Source organism: Salvelinus fontinalis, chromosome 13, assembly GCF_029448725.1.
Source record: "Salvelinus fontinalis isolate EN_2023a chromosome 13, ASM2944872v1, whole genome shotgun sequence".
NCBI lineage: Eukaryota > Metazoa > Chordata > Actinopteri > Salmoniformes > Salmonidae > Salvelinus > Salvelinus fontinalis.
Genome location: NC_074677.1, coordinates 47,300,064 through 47,320,904, shown reverse-complemented (window position 1 = coordinate 47,320,904; position 20,841 = coordinate 47,300,064).

The following is a 20,841-nucleotide window of genomic DNA, read 5'->3' as shown; positions in this document are numbered from 1 at the left end:
GAGCAGCCCTTAACAAGATTACCAAGTTTAAAGGGGTTTACTCCACTTTGGGGGAGGCATAGGTAACAAACCATTTCCATTTCCTTGGCTGACTCAATGACATTTCCCTATCCAGCCATTATGGTGGGTTATTATTGTCATCAGATCTTTACATACCAGATGCTCTTAAAGGCAAAAAAATATGTATTCTCTTATTCGTCTGGATATTTTTATTGAAGCAATTGATGTTAAGTGCTTTTCTCAAGGGTTGTGACATGGGATTTGAACCAGAAACCTCCCATTTACGAGCCAAGATCCAAACCATTTTGCAGCCAAATGGTTTGGTTGTTCTGCAGCTCTAAGGCACAGTGGATATTATGAAGTCATCCTGATTCTATTCTTTCTCTATAGATTGAAGGGACTGACCCTTGTGACTCCTCATTCAAACCCATTCCATGGTCTCATGCCCTTTAACCCCCGTTTAAAAAGGCCTTTTTGGACCACAATTATCATGAAGGGTAAATAGAATACATTACAACATGCAATCCGAAGCTTCTAAACACAAAGCAAATTCATCTACAGCAAATTTTGCTATATTATTTGTGTTATTTTGAGGATATATTGTGATGAATAGTGAAATTCTTTACCTAATAATTGAAAAAACTTTGCGTTGCTTGGCAAAAATGTACAGACACACGCTTCATATTTGTTTAGCCTTTATATGATGGCAGTGACTGGGCCACTACATTGGTATTCCACCCACACCCCTGCAGATCAAACATTGGAGCCTGAGAGCTCCAAATATGTAATGATGAATTAACTCAGGGTGTCTGCATTCCCTTCTGTTGTTGATTTCATGCCGTATTCACACACACACACACACACACACCCTGTGGTGTGAAGGGACACTTGAGTCATCTCATTCCTCATTCCCTGCTGGCAATGTGGAGGCAGCTCACAAGTCAGGAATTTTAGGATCCTTGAAAATGTGTCAGTTTTTCTGTTTGTATTAAGATGAAAGAGAAGGCAGGCCGACACACAGCAGCCCTGGGAGCCGTCTAACACCTCCTCTGTCACTGCTAGTGTGTGCCCACCCCTTTTAGTGCTCACACACACATGCACACCAACATCAATGTGGATACACATGCAGCCCTCACGTGAACACAACCCATCCTCCACCAAAATGAACACACACATACATGTAGGCCTATACACACCCCATCCATGGTCTCGGACTCATCAGGAGAAGCACTTAAACTACTGATATACGGCCTGCCTCTCACTGAGCAGGCCAGAGTAGAGGAGGAGAGATAAAGGCGAGGCAGTTGCCCAGGAGCAGTCTGCATTCAGATGGAACCATGTCTCACATCAATCATATCACTTTCTCATGTGGTGCGGGCTCCATGGTAGACGTCAGCGCATTGATAAATAATGCTAGATGACAGGGCCAAGGGAAGGGTGTGTGTGTGTGTGTGTGTGTGTGTGTGTGTGTGTGTGTGTGTGTGTGTGTGTGTGTGTGTGTGTGTGTGTGTGTGTGTGTGTGTGTGTGTCCACTGCCCACATATCTCGAATGAAGACCAGCTGAGGTCTGTGTTTTTCAGGCTTCTTTCACTGCTGCTGCCTTTGGAGGACTTGAGATAAATAGCAGGCAGCACATCCTAATTCACTTACAAAGAGGGCACAGGAATCACGGTCGTCATTACTGCATACATGTCTGCATCCCCCTCTCGCGCTCTCTCTCTCTCTCTCTCTCTCTCTCTCTCTCTCTCTCCTCTCTCTCTCTCTCTCTCTCTCTCTCTCTCTCTCCTCTCTCTCTCTCTCTCTCTCTCCTCTCTCTCTCTCTCTCTCTCTCTCTCTCTCTCTCTCTCTCTCTCTCTCTCTCTCTCTCTCTCTCTCTCTCTCTCTCTCTCTCTCTCTCTCTCTCTCTCTCTCTCTCTCTCTCTCTCTCTCACACACATACACACTCTGTCAGTCACTCAGTCAAGCATTGAGTAAAATATTGCTTATGGTGAAAAGTGTATGACAGTTGTAAACAGTAAATACAGCTCCGTGGAGTTGTACAGTATGCTGTCCCTCGTCATATACTGTACAGTAGGGATGAGTAGTAATAGTGTTATGAGAGGGTAGTTTGAACATGGAGAGCTCAGGGAGGTGGAGGGGAAGGGGCTGGTCATCAATTGCCTGCTGTGGACTGTTTGACCCAGGCAGGCAAGGGGTATATGGGGTTTCCGTCTGAAACTCAGGGCTGATGAATGGAACCAACAGGGAGGGGCACCCTGATTAATGACCCCAGCTACGCTCTAGCGCAAGTGGGGACACTTCAGGCTGAGAAGTAAGTTTCACACATCCCCATGTGCTACATTCACCCCTCAAACTGTAGATCCGGGTCATTAGGCACCACAGTAGGACGTCACTTTGCGAGTACCACTTCAGGCTGAGGAGTAAGTTTCACACATCCCCATGTGCTACCCCTTCTACCCTACCACTGCACCCCTACCCCTGAACCCCTACCATCCTACCCCTGCACCCCTACCCCTGAACCCCTACCACCCTACCCCTGCACCCCTTCTACCCTACCCCTGCATCCCTACCACCCTACCCCTTCCATCCTACCCCTGCATCCGTATCCCTGAACCCTTACTATCCTACCCCTGCACCCCTTCTATCCTAACCTTGCACTCGTACCACTGCCTCCCTACCCCTGCACGACTACCACCCTACCCCTGCATTCCTACCCCTGGGCCACTACCACCCTACCCCTACACTCCTACTAACCCACCCCTACATCCCTACCCCACCACCCCTGCACTCCTACTAACCTACCCCTACACCCCTGCCAACCTACCCCTATTACCCTACCCCTAACCCCAACCCTTCCCCTACACCCCTACTACTCTAGCCCTACACCCTTGCCAACCTACCCATACTACCCTAATCCTACCCCTAACCCCTACCATCCCTCTACACCCCTGCCAACCTACCCCTACTACCCTACCCATAACCCCTACCCTACCTCTACACCCCTACTACTCTACCCCTACACCCCTGCCAACCTACCCCTACTACCCTACCCTTAACCCCTACCCTACCTCTACACCCCTACTACTCTACCCCTACACCCTTGCCAACCTACCCCTACTAACCTACCCCTACCCCTAATCCCTACCCTACCTCTACACCCCTGCCAACCTACCCCTACTACCCTACCCCTAACCCCTACCCTACCTCTACACCCCTACTACTCTACCCCTACACCCCTGCCAACCTACCCCTACTACCCTACCCCTAACCCCTACCCTACCCCTACACCCCTACTACCCTACCCCTGCCCCCCTACTACCCTACCCCTGCCCCCCTACCCTACCCCTGCACCCCTACCCCTCAACCCCACTCCCTCAGTACATCACTAGCCTCTATTTGCACTACAACTAGTCAACAACAGCGTCATGTTTTCACATTTCTTTGCGTGTATGTAATCCTTTTTGAATCTCCACGATCCGCTCTGTCTCTCTCTCTCTGAGACGTCATTGATGAGCGGTGCAGGGCGTGCCGGAGCCCTACTGCCTGCCAGTAAAGTAGCTTTAAAGCACATTAACATGTCAGCATAAACAGAGCGCTGCTTCATTTAGTCTGCTTGTAACACAAGACTGTTTGGAATCCATTAGGCCCTGTGACAACTAGGTGTACCACCAATTTCCTCTCAGCCTGCTGCCTCATTCATTATTCATTGTAAACCGTAATATTCTGTTTACATAAACTCCACCCATTACACTCATAATGTGTCTGTCAGAACTCAGCCCCGGGGGCGACCAGAGGCTGGAGAGCTCATTTGTTGAAATCGGCTCCTGGAAGATTTTCAGGCTGCACACTCTCAGCTGTGTGGTAGTTGTGTGGTCTGGATGTTAAAGAAGCACTCGGGGAGCCTGTGATACTGTACTGTATGACCAGGGCCCTGGAAGGGAGAATGCCCAAACCTTACACATCATTGCTATGTGAAAGAGGACCGTTGAACGCACGCCATAATGTGAGACTTCAGCGTGCAAAGGATGGAGGTTCCCTTCATCCAGATGTCGGGGTTTGTCAGTGGTTTGTCAGTGAACACACCATTTGGCATCTGCTCTTTGTCAAGGTTATTTTACCCTTCAGTCTCTACCAGTGCCCATGTTGACTCCATTATTGATGCTGTTGGGCCAGCTCAGACAGCAGCACCCATGAAAGGCTCTGGGAGAAAAAGATAATGAGAGAAATTCCAGACAGAGCAGACTGGGTTGAAGCATTCATTTTCCACACTGTTTTTCTCCATTGACTTGACTCTGAGTACAATGCAATGCACTTATAGTACCCACTGCTTTGAATGGTTATGTCATAACTTTTCTCATTTGTCCTTTGCTGTGGCTGTGTGTCGTAGGACCTACTGGGTATTGAACCGTGGTTCTCCTTTATGGTCCTTCTTCACTGTGATAGCCACGATAATCGAGAATTTCAATAAGCATTTCTCTACGGCTGGCCATGCTTTCCTCCTGGAAACCCCAACCCCGACCAACAGCTCCACACCCCCCGCAGCAACTTGCCCAAGCCTCCCCAGCTTCTCCTTCACCCAAATCCAGATAGCAGATGCTCTGAAAGAGCTGCAAAACCTGGACCCGTACAAATCAACTGGGCTAGACAATCTGGACTCTCTCTTTCTAAAATTATCCGCCGCCATTGTTGCAATCCCTGTTACCAGTCTGTTCAACCTCTCTTTCGTATCGTCCGAGATCCCTAAAGATTGGAAAGCCCTGTTCAAAGGGGATGACACTCTAGACCTAAATTGTTACAGACCTAAATCCATCCTGCCCTGCCTTTCTAAAGTCTTCGAAAGCCAAGTTAACAAACAGCTCACTGACCATTTCGAATCCCACCGTACCTTCTCTGCTGTGTAATCCGGTTTCCGAGCTGGTCACGGGTGCACCTCAGCCACGCTCAAGGTACTAAACGATATCATAACCGCCATCGATAAAAGACAGTACTGTGCAGCCATTTTCATCTACCTGGCCAATGCTTTCGACTCTGTCAATCACTGTATTCTTATCGGCAGACTAAATAGCCTTGGTTTCTCAAATGACTGCCTCGCCTGGTTCACCAACTACTTCTCAGATAGAGTTCAGTGTGTAAAATTGGAGGGCCTGTTGTCTGGACCTCTGGCAGTCTCTATAGGGGTGCCAGAGGGTTCAATTCTCGGGCCGACTCTTTTCTCTGTGTACATCAATGATGTCGCTCTTGCTGCTGGTGATTCTCTGATCCACCTCTACACAGACGACACCATTCTGTATATTTCTGACCCTTTGGACACTGTGTTAACAAACCTCCAGACGAGCTTCAATGCCATACAACACTCCTTCCGTGGCCTCCAACTGCTTTTAAATGCTAGTAAAACTAAATGCATGCTCTTCAACCGATCCACCCGCCCGACTAGCATCACTACTCTGGATGGTTCTGACTTAGAATATGTGGACAAATACAAATACCTAGGTGTCTGGCTAGACTGTAAACTCTCCTTCCAGACTTCCAGAGATATTAAACATCTCCAATCCAAAATTAAATCTAGAATCGGCTTCCTATTTCGCAACAAAGCCTCCTTCACTCATACCGCCAAACATAACCTCATAAAACGGACTATCCTACCAATCCTTGACTTTGGCGATTTTTGTCACGCCCTGGCCTTATTATTCTTTGTTTTCTTTATTATTTTAGTTAGGTCAGGGTGTGACATGGGGAATGTATGTGTTTTTGGATTGTCTAGGGGTTTGTAGGTTAAATGGGTCAGTGTCTTGTCTAGGGGTTTTGTATGTCTATGGCTGCCTAGATTGGTTCTCAATTAGAGGCAGCTGTGGTTCATTGTCTCTGATTGAGAGCCATATTTAAGGCAGCCATAGGCATTGGGTTTTGTGGGTAATTGTCTATGTCTAACGTTAGTAGCTGTGTGTGCACTTTCGTTTGTAGCTTCACGTTTGTGGTTTATTGTTTTTGTATAGTGTTCGTTTCATCTTCGTCTCTAATAAAAGAAGATGTATTCATATCACTGCGTTTTGGTCCGATCCATGCTCCTCCTCAGACGAGGAGGAGAACGAACGTGACAGAATTACCCACCAGAACGGGACCAAGCAGCGTGTCAAGCGGCAGCAGGAACATACACAGGATTTATGGCAATGGGAGCTGGATCTGGACTATACTACGTGGGAGGAGATAGACAGGTGGGCGATCGACCCAGGGCGAATGCCGGAGCCCACCTGGGATTCTCTGGAACAATGCGAGGAGGGATACCGGCGAATGGAGGCAGCACGACGACGCGGTAGGAAGCCTGTGAGTCAGCCCAAAAAAATTCTTGGGGGGAGGCTACACGGGAGTGTGGCGAAGTCAGGTAGGAGACCTGCGCCAACTCCCCGAGCTTACCGTGGAGCGCGAAAGTACGGGCAGACACCGTGTTATGCGGTAGAGCGCACGGTGTCTCCTGTACGTGTACATAGCCCGGCGGGTTATTCCACCTCCCCGCACTGGCAGGGCTAGATTAGGCATTGAGCCAGGTGCCATGAAGCCGGCTCAATGCGTCTGGTCTCCAGAGCGTCTCCTCGGGCCGGCATACATGGCACCAGCCTTACGCATGGTGTCCCCGGTTCGCCTACACAGCCCAGTGCGGGTTATTCCACCTCCCCGCACTGGTCGGGCTACGGGGAGCATACAACCAGGTAAGGTTGGGCAGGCTCAGTGCTCAAGGGAGCCAGTACGCCTGCACGGTCCGGTATTTCCGGCGCCACCTCCCCGCCCCAGCCCAGTACCACCAGTGCCTACACCACGCACCAGGTTTCCTGTGCGTCTCCAGAGCCCTGTTCCTCCTCCACGCACTAGCCCTGTGGTGCGTGTCTCCAGCCTATTACCACCAGTGCCTACACCACGCACCAAGCCTCCTGTGCGTCTCCAGAGTCCTGTGCGTCCTGTTGCTGCTCCCCGCACTAGCCCTGAGATGCGTGTCCCCAGCCCGGTACCACCAGTGCCGGCACCACGCACTAGGCCTAATGTGCGTCTCCAGGGTCCAGTATGCCCTGTTCCTTCTCCCCGCACTAGCCTTCAGATGCGTGTCCCCAGCCCGGTACCACCAGTTCCGGCACCAGGGACTAGGCCTAATGTGCGTCTCCAGGGTCCAGTATGCCCTGTTCCTTCTCCCCGCACTATCCTTCAGGTGCATGTCCCCAGCCCGGTACCTCCAGTTCCGGTACCACGCACCAGGCCTACTGTGCGCCTCAGCAGGTCAGAGTCGGCCGTCTGCCCAACGCCGCCTGCACTGCTCGTCTGCCCAACGCCGCCTGCACTGCTCGTCTGCCCAACGCCGCCTGCACTGCTCGTCTGCCCAGCGCCGTCTGAGCCATCTGCCTGCCCAGCGCCGTCTGAGCCATCCGTCTGTCCAGCGCCGTCTGAGCCATCCGTCTGCCCAGCGCCATCTGAGCCATCCGTCTGCCCAGCGCCATCTGAGCCATCCGTCTGCCCAGCGCCATCTGAGCCATCCGTCTGCCCAGCGCCACCTGAGCCATCTGGCGGCTCTAGCGGCTCCTCTAGCGGCTCCTCTATGTGGCACCCCTATAGAGATGCACAGGACCCCTTTGTTGGTGGGTGATTCTGTAACGTTCGTCTAAGTCGTTTTCCTCCTCAGACGGGGAGGAGCATGGATCGGACCAACACGCAGCGAGGTATGTAGACATAATGAATTTAATTATAATAACGAATACGAAAATACAAGACAAACTACAAAACAACAAACGACGTCAACAGACCTGAACATGCGAACTAACATAAAACGAAGAACGCACGAACAGACTAAACAAAATGAAACAGTACCGTGTGGTGCACAAACACAGACACAGCAACAATCACCCACAAACAAACAGTGAGAACAGCCTACCTTAATATGGTTCTCAATCAGAGGAAACGTCAAACACCTGCCTCTAATTGAGAACCATATCAGGCAACACACTTAACCTAACATAGAAACACATAACATAGAATGCCCACCCCAACTCACGCCCTGACCAACTAAACACATACAAAAACAACAGAAAACAGGTCAGGAACGTGACAGTAATTGTCTATGTCTAACGTTAGTAGCTGTGTGTGCACTTTCGTTTGTAGCTTCACGTTCGTGGTTTATTGTTTTTGAATAGTGTTTGTTTAATCTTCGTCTCTAATAAAAGAAGATGTATTCATATCACTCTGCGTTTTGGTCCGATCCATGCTCCTCCTCAGACGAGGAGGAGAACGAATGTGACACATTTACAAAATAGCCTCCAACACTCTGCTCAGCAAACTAGATGCCGTCTATCACAGTGCCATCCGTTTTGTCACCAAAGCCCCATATACCACCCACCACTGCAACCTGTATGCTCTCGTCGGCTGGCCCTCGCTACATATTCGTCGCCAGACCCACTGGCTGCAGGTCATCTATAAGTATTTGCTAGGTAAAGCTCCGGCTTATCTCAGCTCACTGGTCACGATAACAACACCCACCCATAGCATGCGCTCCAGCAGGTATATCTCACTGGTCATCCCCAAAGCCAACACCTGCTTTGGCCGCCTTTCCTTCCAGTTCTCTGCTGCCAATGACTGGAACGAATTGCAAAAATCGCTGAAGTTGGAGACTTATATCTCCCTCACTATCTTTAAACATCAGATATCTGGGCAGCTAACCGATCGCTGCAGCTGTACACAGCCCATCTGTAAATAGCCCATCCAATCTACCTACCTCATCCCCATATTATTTTTATTTACTTTTTTGCTCTTATGCACACCAGTATTTCTACTTGCACATCATCATCTGCACATCTATCACTCCAGTGTTAATTTGCTAAATTGTAATTACTTCGCTACTATGGCCTAGTTATTGCCTTACCTTTTCACACACTGTATATAGACTTTTTTTCTATTGTGTTATTGACTGTACGTTTGTTTATTCCGTGTGTAACTCTGTGTTGTTTGTGTCGCACTGCTTTGCTTCATCTTGGCCAGGTCGCAGTGGTAAAATGAGAACTTGTACTCAACGGGATATCCCATTATGAACACAGTCCTATCTGTCCACACAGGAAGTGTTTGGCTATCAAACAATTCATCAGAGGAGACGCACATTAGCAGCTTAGTATATTACACCCCAGCTTTACACATAGCACAGTCACCCACCCACTCACCACTGCTCCTTCACACTCACTCCTACAGTACGTCTTATCAGAACTTATATTGCAATAGATGATACAGCACTGTATATCTAGTCTTAGCAGTTATTATACACTTATCCATGATATTATCTATCTGTTTGTTTGTAGGAATCATATCTTGTTTTCCACACTCCCCCGTCCTGTAACTGTTGAGCATGTCTGAGATCCCAGTCACCACTATCACACACAGCGAGATGCCCTGAGGCATGGAAGCAGGCTTATTTGGCTATGACAGGTCTCCTCAGCTCTACTAAAAAACACAGAGGAACAGTATGGAAAGTGGCACACACAGCAGACACTCAAGGCGCTCGTTACACTATTAAAGGTTTAACGCTAATTGAAAGATTGCCGCCCTTTCCTACTCCTCGGATGCTCCTGGTTTGGCTTTTAGGGGCACAGTGCTCCATTCTGTGAGAGAGGGCTATAGTAAAAGCCCTCAGAAGGCTAGTATTGATGGGATTGCTAACACTCCCAGAGCCCCGGGAGAGAACGGAGTTGGCGGGTAAGGAAGAGAGTAAAAAGGAGTAAATGATTTAACAGCGACATGCTAATGTAATGGAAGCGAGGTGAATCCCTGGGCGTGAAGAGAAGGGAAGATGCTCCTGGAGCCATCATGTGGCGGTGGTTGATCCTGGGGGCTTACATCCACATTAAGACTCACACTTCGCTGCTAAGCACTTGTGGCAGCTCTCTGGGCTCCGGAGGAGGCCGACGTTACACTTGTCTGGAGGGCTGTCAGTGTGCTGGGCTCTGGGGGAGGCACTGATGGTACAGCCTGGGGACTCTGGGCCAGTGCTGCGCCTCTTCTAGGAACTGTGGGCGTGGGAGAGGAGGGAATGAGGAATGGATTGGGGGTTGTCGGCTGGGCTTACAGAGAATAGTGTCGGTTTTGGACTGTAAAGAGGCTGTAAGAGTAGGCCACAGATAGCTGAAAGCTAGGGCATATATCAAAAGGGAAGAAAGGGTGAGGCCACTACTGCTCTGACTCCTTCAGTAAGTAGGGCTTTGCAACACCATTCTGTGATTAGCTACACTGTGGGCCCTTTCAATCAAACCTGTTAACTTCATATTCCATCACTGGTTTTGAATGACAATGTCCCAGTGTGTTTCCTTGTCCAGGTAACAGCTAGACAGGGAAATTAGACTGGTTAAGGCAATGGCAGTGCATGTATTTTTTCACTCCAACACTCTGCTCTGTTACTGAATGGAGGCTGATAAAATCTGTAAGGAACTGTCACTGCTGTGTGAGATGCAAGCACCCGTTTGCCAACAGCTGCCTTATACATCATCTCTCACTCCTTTATTTTCACAGTGATGAAAATCACAGTTGTATTTTCTAATGTTGTATTTCCACTCCATCTACTGTGTCCCATATATCCCTCTGCTGCTCTGAGGATATTCTGTGGGAGAGAGAGAATGCATTTAGCCAGAGCCTTTCTGCTTGTCTGCTCTCTGTGGGCTCTCTCACTCTTTTTATCCTCGCTTCTCTCTCTTTTCTCTATGTCTATGTCTCAGGAGACGCATTATTATTTAATTGTGCCATTTTAAAAGCTGGGTGTGAAGGGAGTGGAATGTGGTGCATGGCTGGCTGTCAGACAGACTGAGGGAGGGAGGAGTGTAGATGGCCTGGGTCCGGAGGATGAACTCATGAACTTGACATCCAGATAGACTGCTGCCCCTTCTTTATCACGCTTCCCCTGGACTGGACCCTAGACCTTAAAATAACTGCAGCAGACAAAATGTGTGTATGGACAGACAGAGCGATCCACAGCCATACACTGAGCTGTACACAAGCCTCACCTTTGATGATCCAAATTCAGATGACAAGTACTTAAAACAATTAGATGTACTATGTTTAGAGAGATGTTTATACAGAACATATTTTGTTGTATTTTCACATTCCTCAAGAAACTCACCCACCTAACACAAGCTCTTTGATGGTGGATCTGTTGGCCTGGGAACAACTTTTATGAAGTGGTAGAAAGTTATCTGCCCGACCTGGTTGAATGTTCAGCCAGTAGATAATAGTTGTCTCGCCGAATCAGCAGCGTTGTGCAGCGGCCGTCTGCCCCCCACTCTCACCTGCGTATTAGCAGCTGTCAGAGGGGACAGTGTGTGGCTGAGCCAAGCCATGGGGCCCCGGGGACAATTGCAGATAGCCAGCAGCCCCCACATCAAAGGGCCCCATGCAGGGCCCTGTAAAAACCCAGCAGCGTTTGGTGTGTGAGCTATCTGTCCAGCAAGGCCACTGCACCCCCTCTGCTCTGTTCTGTCTATCTCTATGGTCCTGTCTGTGATCACAGAAACCAGGCAACTTCCTCTGATCCCTCTTTCCTTAGTAGCTTTTCTCTTGCTCCTCTTCTAAGAAAATTACCAAATCTGTATACAGTGCATTCAGAAAGGATTCAGATTTTTTCAAATTTTTCCAACTTTTTTTCCTTTTACGGCTTGGGGGTAGAAGCTGTAGACTGCTGAACAATTAATCCACCCAGACTATTTACATTGCCCCCCCCCCTCCATATTTTGTTTTTACACCGCTGCTACTCTATTATCCATGCATAGTCACTTTACGAATTACCTCGACTAACCTGTACCCCCGCACATTGACTCGATACCAGTACCCCCTGTATGTAGCCTCGCTATTGTTATGTAATTTTATGTTACTTTTTCATTTTATTTATTTATTTTCTTAACTCTATTTCTTGAACTGCATTGTTGGTTAAGAGCTTGTAAGTAAGCATTTCACAGTAAGGTCTACACCTGTTTGTCACGCCCTGGCCTTAGTATTCTTTGTTTTCTTTATGTTGTTTAGTTAGGTCAGGGTGTGACATGGGGAATGTATGTGTTTTGTAGTGTCTAGGGGTGTTGTATGTGTATGGGGTAGAGTAGAGGGTAGTTGTCCAGTTATGTCTATGGCTGCCTAGATTGGTTCTCAATCAGAGACAGCTGTCATTCATTGTCTCTGATTGAGAGCCATATTTAAGGCAGCCATAGGCAGTAGGCTTTTGTGGGTAGTTGTCTATGTTGAACGTTTGTTGCTTGTCTGTGCACTTACGTTATTTAGCTTCACGGTTGTTTTGTTTAGTTTGTATTCAGTGTTCGTTTCGTGTTTTTTCCTTTCTCTCAATAAAAGAGAAATGTATTTTGCACACGCTGCGCCTTGGTCCTCTCTCTCTCACGAAGACGATCGTGACACTGTTGTATTTGGTGCATGTGACAAATACAATTTGACTTGATTTGACGCCTTTATTAGGGGAGTTTCTCCTATTCTTCTCTGCAGATCCTCTCATATTCTGTCAGGATGGATGGGGAGCTATTTCAAATCAAATCAAATCAAAGTTTATTTGTCACGTGCGCCGAATACAACAGGTGTAGTAGACCTTACAGAGAAATGCTTACTTACAGGCTCTAACCAATAGTGCAAAAAAGGTGTTAGGTGAACAATAGGTAAGAAAATAAATAAAACAAGAGTTAAAAGACAGGCTATATACAGTAGCAAGGCTATAAAAGTAGCGAGGCTGCATACAGACACCGGTTAGTCAGGCTGATTGAGGTGTTTTCTGATCTCTCCAGAGATGTTCGATCGGGTTCAAGTCCAGGCTCTGGCTGGGCCACTGAAGGACATTCAGAAACTTGTCCCGAAGCCACTCCTGCATTGGCTGTGTGCTTAGGGTCGTTGTGCTGTTGGAAGGTGAACCTTTGCCCCAGTCTAAGGTCCTGAGTGCTCTGGAGCAGGTTTTCATCAAAGATCTCTTTGTACTTTGCTCTGTTCCTTTTCCCTCGATCCTGACTAGTCTCTCAATCCCTGCCACTGAAAAACATCCCCACAGCATGATGCTGCCACCACCATGCTTCATCGTAGGGATGGTGCCAGGTTTTCTCCAGATGTGATGCTTGGCATTCAGGCCAAAGAGTTCAATCTTTGTTTAATCAGACCAGAGAATATTGTTTCTCATTGTCTGAGAGTCCTTTTTACAAACTCCAATCGGGCTGTCATGTGCCTTTTACTAAGGAGTGGCTTCCGTCTGATTGGTGGATTGCTTCAGAGATGGTTGTCCTTCTGGAAGGTTCTCCCATCTCCAGAGAGGAACTCTGGAGCTCTGTCAGAGTGACCTTCGGGTTCTTGGCCTCCTTGACCAAGGCCCTTCTCCCCCGATTGCTCAGTTTGGCTGGCCGGCCAGCTCTAGGAAGAGTCTTGGTGGTTCCAAACTTCTTCCATTTAAGAAGGATGAAGGCTACTGTATTCTTGGGGACCTTCAATGCTACAGACATTTTTTGGTGCCCTTCCCCAGATCTGTGCCTCGACACGATCCTGTCTTGGAGCTCTACGGACAATTCCTTCGACCTCATGGCTTGGTTTTTGCTCTGACATGCACTGTCAACTGTGGGACTTTATATATATCTCAACATCCGGCGCCAACAGAGATGGCCGCCTCGCTTCCTGTTCCTAGGAAACTATGTAGTATTTAGCTTTTTATGTGTTATTTCTATCATTGCTACCACAGGAAATATTAGGTTTAATTACATACAGTCGGGAGGAAGTATTGCATATAAGAGCAACGTCAACTCACCAACATTACGACCAGGAATACAACTTTCCCGAAGCGGATCCTCTGTTTGGTCTACCACCCAGGAAAATGGTTCTATTCCCATCCGGCGACCCAAAACAACGGCGCCGCAGAAGGGGCAGATGGAGCGGTCTTCTGGTCTGGCTCCGTAGACGGGCACATCGCGCACCGCTCCCGAGCATACTACTCGGGGATGCTGTACCCACAGCGTCAATTACAACATTCCCCAACCAAAAACCGTGGATTGATGGCAGCATTCGTGCAAAACTGAATGTGCGAACCACGGCTTTAAATCAGGGCAAGGTGACCGGAAACATGACCGAATACAAACAGTGTAGCTATTCCCTCAGCAAGGCAACCAAACAAGCTAAGCATCAGTATAGAAACAAAGTAGAGTTGCAATTCAACGGCTCAGACACGTGGCAGGGTCACCATGATGTCTTGCTTCCAGACAAACTAAACAACTTCTTTGCTCGCTTTGAGGACAACACAATGCCACTGACACGGCCCGCTACCAAAACCTGCGGGATCTCCTTCACTGCAGCCAACGTGAGTAAAACATTTAAACGTGTTAACCCTCGCAAGGCTGCCGGCCCAGACGGCATCCCCAGCCGCGTCCTCAGAGCATGCGCAGACCAGCTGGCTGGTGTGTTAACGGACATATTCAATCAATCCCTATCCCAGTCTGCTGTTCCCACATGCTTCAAGAGGGCCACCATTGTTCCTGTTCCCAAGAAAGCAAAGGTAACTGAACTAAATGAGTATCGCCCCATAGCACTCAGTTCCATCATCATGAAGTTCTTTGAGAGACTAGTCAAGGACCATATCACCTCCACCCTAACTGACACCCTAGACCCACTCCAACTTTCTTACCGCCCCAATAGGTCCACAGACGACGCAATCGTAATCACACTGCACACTGCCCTAACCCATCTGGACAAGAGGAATACCTATGCAAGAATGCTGTTCATCGACTACAGCTCAGCATTTAACACCATAGTACCCTCCATACTCGTCATTAAGCTCGAGACCCCGGGTCTCGACCCCGCCCTGTGCAACTGGGTCCTGGACTTCCAGACGGACTGCCCCCAGGTGGTGAGGGTAGGTAACAACATCTCCACCGCGCTGATCCTCAACACTGGCGCCCCACAAGGGTGCGTTCTCAACCCTCTCCTGTACTACCTGTTCACCCCTGACTTCATGGCCATGCACGCCTCCAACTCAATCATCAAGTTTGCAGACGACACTACAGTGGTAGGCTTGATTACCAACAACGATGAGACGGCCTACAGCTAGGAGGTGAGGGCCCTCGGAATGTGGTGTCAGGAAAATAAACTCACACTCAATGTCAACAAAACTAAGGAGATTATCGTAAACAGCAGAGGGAGCAGCCTCAAAGCTGGGACCGAGAGACTGAAAAACAGCTTCTATCTCAAGGCCATCAGACTGTTAAACAGCCATCACTAACATTGAGTGGCTGCTGCCAACATACTGACTCATCTCTAGCCACTTAATAATGAAAAGCTGATGTAATAAATGTATCACTTGTCACGGTTCATGAATCCACTGCCTCACTCTCTCTTTTCTCTCTCTCTCTCTCTCTCTCTCTCGCTCTCTCTCTCTCTTTCTCCTGTGTTTGTGTGGGCGTGGTTCCCAATCTTGGCCTGATTGTCTGCGCCAGCTGGAATTAATTATCTTCCCCTTTATATGTTCTGTAACCTGTGTTTCTTGTTGTCAGATCGTTGTTTCTTCCCTGAGGTTGTGTCGTGTGTCAGTGCTCATTCTCTCGCAGCCCTTGTGGGGATTATCTGCTGTGCTCCTTCCTACCCAGCCGGACTCACTCCCTTGGATTTCTCAGCACGCTATCATCAGAGGATGTGCCCTAGGCCCTGGGTTGGATTCTGTCTGAGTATATTCTGTCTGTCCTGTGGATACTGTAAACTATTTCATTAAACCATCGTTGCTTGCATCTTGCATCCGCCTCTGTATTGTGACAGAACGATCTGACCATATCATGGATGCAGCGAGTTCAACGAGTCTGACCGAATTCATTTCCCGCAGTATCACGAGAATGGACCAACAAGAGGAGAACATCTCCAGCACAGGTCGGGCAGTACAAGCCATGGCGACGCAGGTATCCCAGCTGACCCAACAATTACAACATCTGAAGGGTCTCGCTGCGCCACCTACACCGGCAGTTCCACACGCCCCGCCAGAGCTGGATTCTTAGCTAGAGCCACGACTACCGACACCAGAGGGTTATTCAGGTGATCCGGACTATTGTAGAGCTTTTCTTACGAGATGTTCAATGCATTTCTCGTTGCAGCCACGGACTTTCAACCGTGAACAGTCTAAGGTAGCATTCGTACTCACACTGCTATCAGGCAAAGCAGCTCTTTGGGGAACGGCGGTGTAGGCGAACCAGGACCCATGCTGCACCTCTTTCCAGACACTCTCCGAGGAGATGAGAAGGGTCTTCGATCGGGCCGTGGCGGGTAGGGAGGCGGCCAGACTACTCGCTGACCTTCGCCAAGGAGACCGTTCAGTATCGGAATACTCCATCCAATTCCGCACTCTGGCCGCAGAGTGTCAGTGGAACGAGGAGGCGCAGTGGGACATGTTCCTGCATGGGCTGGGGGACCGGATCCAGAAGGAGATCTATGTTCTGGACCTTCCCAGGAGTTTAAATGGACTAGTGGAACTAGCCTTGAGGGTCGATGCTCGTCTGAGTCGTATTGGCCGCCGAGCATGCCCTAACAGACCGTATAACGACACGGAGGGCTGGCATACCAGCGGCGGGAACACGGCCAGTTCAGCCTCCGCTCACGAACCCATGCAGCTGGGGAGAGCTCGCCTCTCCCGGGAGGAGAGGGAGAGGCGGAGATCACAAGGACTCTGTCTCTACTGTGGTAGAGCGGGCCACTTTATCCACTCCTGCCCGGTAAAAGATCAGGCCCGGTAGTAAGTATGAGGCTACTATCGGGTGGTGTCACCACAGAGAAGACCTCATCATCTACTCTCCTCCCGGTAAGACTAAGATGGGCCACCCACACGCACGACACCCAAGCTTTACTGGACTCAGGAGCAGAGGGTAATTTCATGGACTTCAAGCTCGCTCACAAGCTCCAGATTCCTATCACCTCACTCACGCACAAGATATCCGTCAACGCTCTCAATGGTCAAGAACTCCCCAACATATCTCACACCACTGAATCTATCACACTCATCACTTCTGGCAATCACACTGAGACACTATCATTTCTACTCATGGACTCACCCCTTGCACCATTAGTTCTCGGCCACCCTTGGCTCACCCAACACAACCCCAGAGTTGACTGGGGTCATAACTCTATATCCATGTGGAGTAACAAGTGTCTTGAGTCCTGTTTAGTGTCTGCTTGTTCATCTGTGTCTGATTCTGTGTTTCTAGAGGAGGCAGTGGATTTGTCTAACGTGCCCGTTGAATACCTCAACCTGAAGGAGGTGTTCAGTAAGTCCCGTGCTGCTTCTCTTCCTCCGCATCGTCCCTATGACTGTGCAATAGAATTATTGCCAGGTGAGTCTCCGCCTAAAGGCAAGTTATATTCACTCTCTGTTCCTGAGAGGGAGGCTATGGAGAGATACATCTCTGATTCTCTGGCATCTGGATTCATTCGTCCTTCCTCTTCTCCAGCGGGGGCGGGGTTCTTCTTTGTGGGGAAGAAGGACGGATCTCTGCGTCCTTGCATTGATTACCGTGGGTTGAATAACATCACAGTGAAGAATACCTATCCCTTACCGTTGATGTCCTCAGCCTTTGAAAGGTTACAGGGAGCATCCGTGTTCACTAAGTTGGATTTACGTAATGCATATCATTTGGTTCGCATAAGGAGGGGGGACGAATGGAAGACCGCGTTTAACACCCCCAGAGGGCACTTCGAATATTTGGTCATGCCTTTTGGGCTATCCAACTCCCCAGCGGTTTTCCAGGCACTCGTCAATGACGTGCTGAGAGATATGATTGATCAGTTCATATATGTTTACCTGGATGACATACTGATTTTTTCTTCTTCTCTCCAGGAACACGTTCAGCACGTCAGACGAGTGCTCCAGAGGTTGTTGGAGAATGGACTTTTTGTCAAGGCGGAGAAATGCATTTTTCATGCACAATCCGTTCCATTCCTAGGTTACATCGTCTCGACTGAAGGTATTCGCATGGATCCTGACAAGATTAAGGCTGTGGTGGAGTGGCCAAGCCCAGATTCCCGTAAGGCCCTACAGAGGTTTCTGGGATTCGCCAATTTCTACCGGCGTTTTGTTCGCAACTTTAGCCAGATAGTCGCTTCCCTTACCGCCTTAACCTCCCCCAGAGTGACGTTCAGGTGGACCGATACAGCCGAGGCTGCATTCGTCAAACTCAAGAGCCGCTTTGTTTCGGCCCCCATCCTCATAGCTCCCGATCCCTCGCGTCAGTTCGTGGTGGAGGTGGACGCTTCAGAGGTGGGGGTAGGTGCGGTACTTTCCCAACGTGCCGCTTCTGACAACAAGATGCACCCTTGCGCGTTCCTTTCCCATCGGTTATCACCTGCGGAACGCAACTACGACATTGGCAACAGAGAGTTGTTGGCAGTAAAGTTAGCATTGGAGGAGTGGCGCCATTGGTTAGAGGGTTCGGGGGTACCTTTTATAGTTTGGACCGATCACAAGAATTTGGAATATATCAGAACAGCCAAGAGACTCAACTCCAGGCAGGCGCGGTGGGCACTCTTTTTCGGACGTTTTGACTTCTCTCTCTCGTATCGCCCGGGTTCCAAGAATGTCAAACCCGATTCCCTTTCTCGTATTTTTGACCATTCCGAACGCCCATCCACTCCCGAGTGCATCCTACCCAGGACCCTAGTGGTCTCCACACTTATATGGGAGGTTGAATCGAGGGTCAGAACGGCCTTAGAAGGGGTAACGCCTCCGCCCGGTTGTCCGCCTAATCGGTTGTTTGTGCCGGAGGGGTGTCGGTCCGATGTTATTCGGTGGGGGCATTGCTCCAACGTAGCGTGTCATCCAGGAGTCAGCCGTACTAGCTTTTTAGTGAAGCAACGCTTTTGGTGGCCGCTGATGGCTCGTGACATTCACAGTTTTGTCTTGGCTTGCTCGGTTTGTGCCACTGGGAAGAGTTCTAATCGACCCCCAGATGGGTTACTCCAACCGCTGTCGGTCCCTTCGAGACCCTGGTCCCACATCGCGCTAGATTTTGTTACCGGTCTCCCGCCCTCCCAGGGCAAGACGGTTGTTTTGACCGTGGTGGACCGGTTCTCGAAGGCGGCTCATTTTATTCCCTTGCCTAAATTACCATCTGCCAAGGAAACAGCGGTAACGGTCGTGGATCATGTCTTTCGCTTACATGGCCTGCCGATGGACGTAGTTTCTGACCGTGGGCCCCAATTTGTGTCCAAGTTTTGGCAGGAGTTTTGTAGGTTACTGGGAGCAAGTGTCAGTCTTTCTTCAGGGTTTCATCCCCAGAGCAACGGTCAAACGGAGAGGGCCAACCAAGATTTGGAGAGAGTGTTGCGATGTTTGGTTTCTAAGAACCCCTCTTCCTGGAGTCAACAACTCTCTATGGTTGAGTACGCTCACAATTCGTTGCCAGTGGCAGCCACGGGTCTCTCTCCGTTTGAGTGTAGTTTAGGTTACCAGCCACCTATCTTTCCCAGTACAGAGTCCGAGGTCACTGTTCCCTCCGCTCACGCTTTCATCCAGAGGTGCCGTCACGTATGGAGCAGAGCCCGTGAGACTCTCCTCCGGGTGGGGGCGCGCACCAAGGCTAAGGCCGATCGCCACCGGTCGAAGCCTCCGGTATACGTTGTTGGACAAAGAGTGTGGCTTTCCACGAAGAACATTCCACTCCGATCCGTTTCTAACAAGCTTGCCCCCAAATTTATCGGGCCGTTCAGGGTCACCAGGATCATTAGTCCGGTGGCGGTCCGGCTCAAGCTTCCTCCGGCGTATAGGAGAATTCATCCTACCTTCCATGTGTCCAAGATAAAACCGGTGTTTCAGGCACGCATTAACCCGCCGGTCCCGGTCCCCCCGCCGCCACGACTTGTTGATGGGGAGACCACCTTTTCTGTCAATCGGATTTTGAACTCGAGAAGGAGGGGACGCGGATTCCAGTACCTGGTAGACTGGGAGGGTTACGGTCCGGAGGAGAGAAGTTGGGTACCCGCTAGGGACATTCTGGATCACTCCCTTATCGATGATTTCAATCGACAGGTAAATTTGTCTGGGAACGCCAAGAGGCGTTCCTAGGGGGGGGGTATTGTCACGGTTCATGAATCCACTGCCTCACTCTCTCTTTTCTCTCTCTCTCTCTCTCTCTCTCGCTCTCTCTCTCTCTTTCTCCTGTGTTTGTGTGGGCGTGGTTCCCAATCTTGGCCTGATTGTCTGCGCCAGCTGGAATTAATTATCTTCCCCTTTATATGTTCTGTAACCTGTGTTTCTTGTTGTCAGATCGTTGTTTCTTCCCTGAGGTTGTGTCGTGTGTCAGTGCTCATTCTCTCGCAGCCCTTGTGGGGATTATCTGCTGTGCTCCTTCCTACCCAGCCGGACTCACTCCCTTGGATTTCTCAGCACGCTATCATCAGAGGATGTGCCCTAGGCCCTGGGTTGGATTCTGTCTGAGTATATTCTGTCTGTCCTGTGGATACTGTAAACTATTTCATTAAACCATCGTTGCTTGCATCTTGCATCCGCCTCTGTATTGTGACAGAACGATCTGACCATATCATGGATGCAGCGAGTTCAACGAGTCTGACCGAATTCATTTCCCGCAGTATCACGAGAATGGACCAACAAGAGGAGAACATCTCCAGCACAGGTCGGGCAGTACAAGCCATGGCGACGCAGGTATCCCAGCTGACCCAACAATTACAACATCTGAAGGGTCTCGCTGCGCCACCTACACCGGCAGTTCCACACGCCCCGCCAGAGCTGGATTCTCAGCTAGAGCCACGACTACCGACACCAGAGGGTTATTCAGGTGATCCGGACTATTGTAGAGCTTTTCTTACGAGATGTTCAATGCA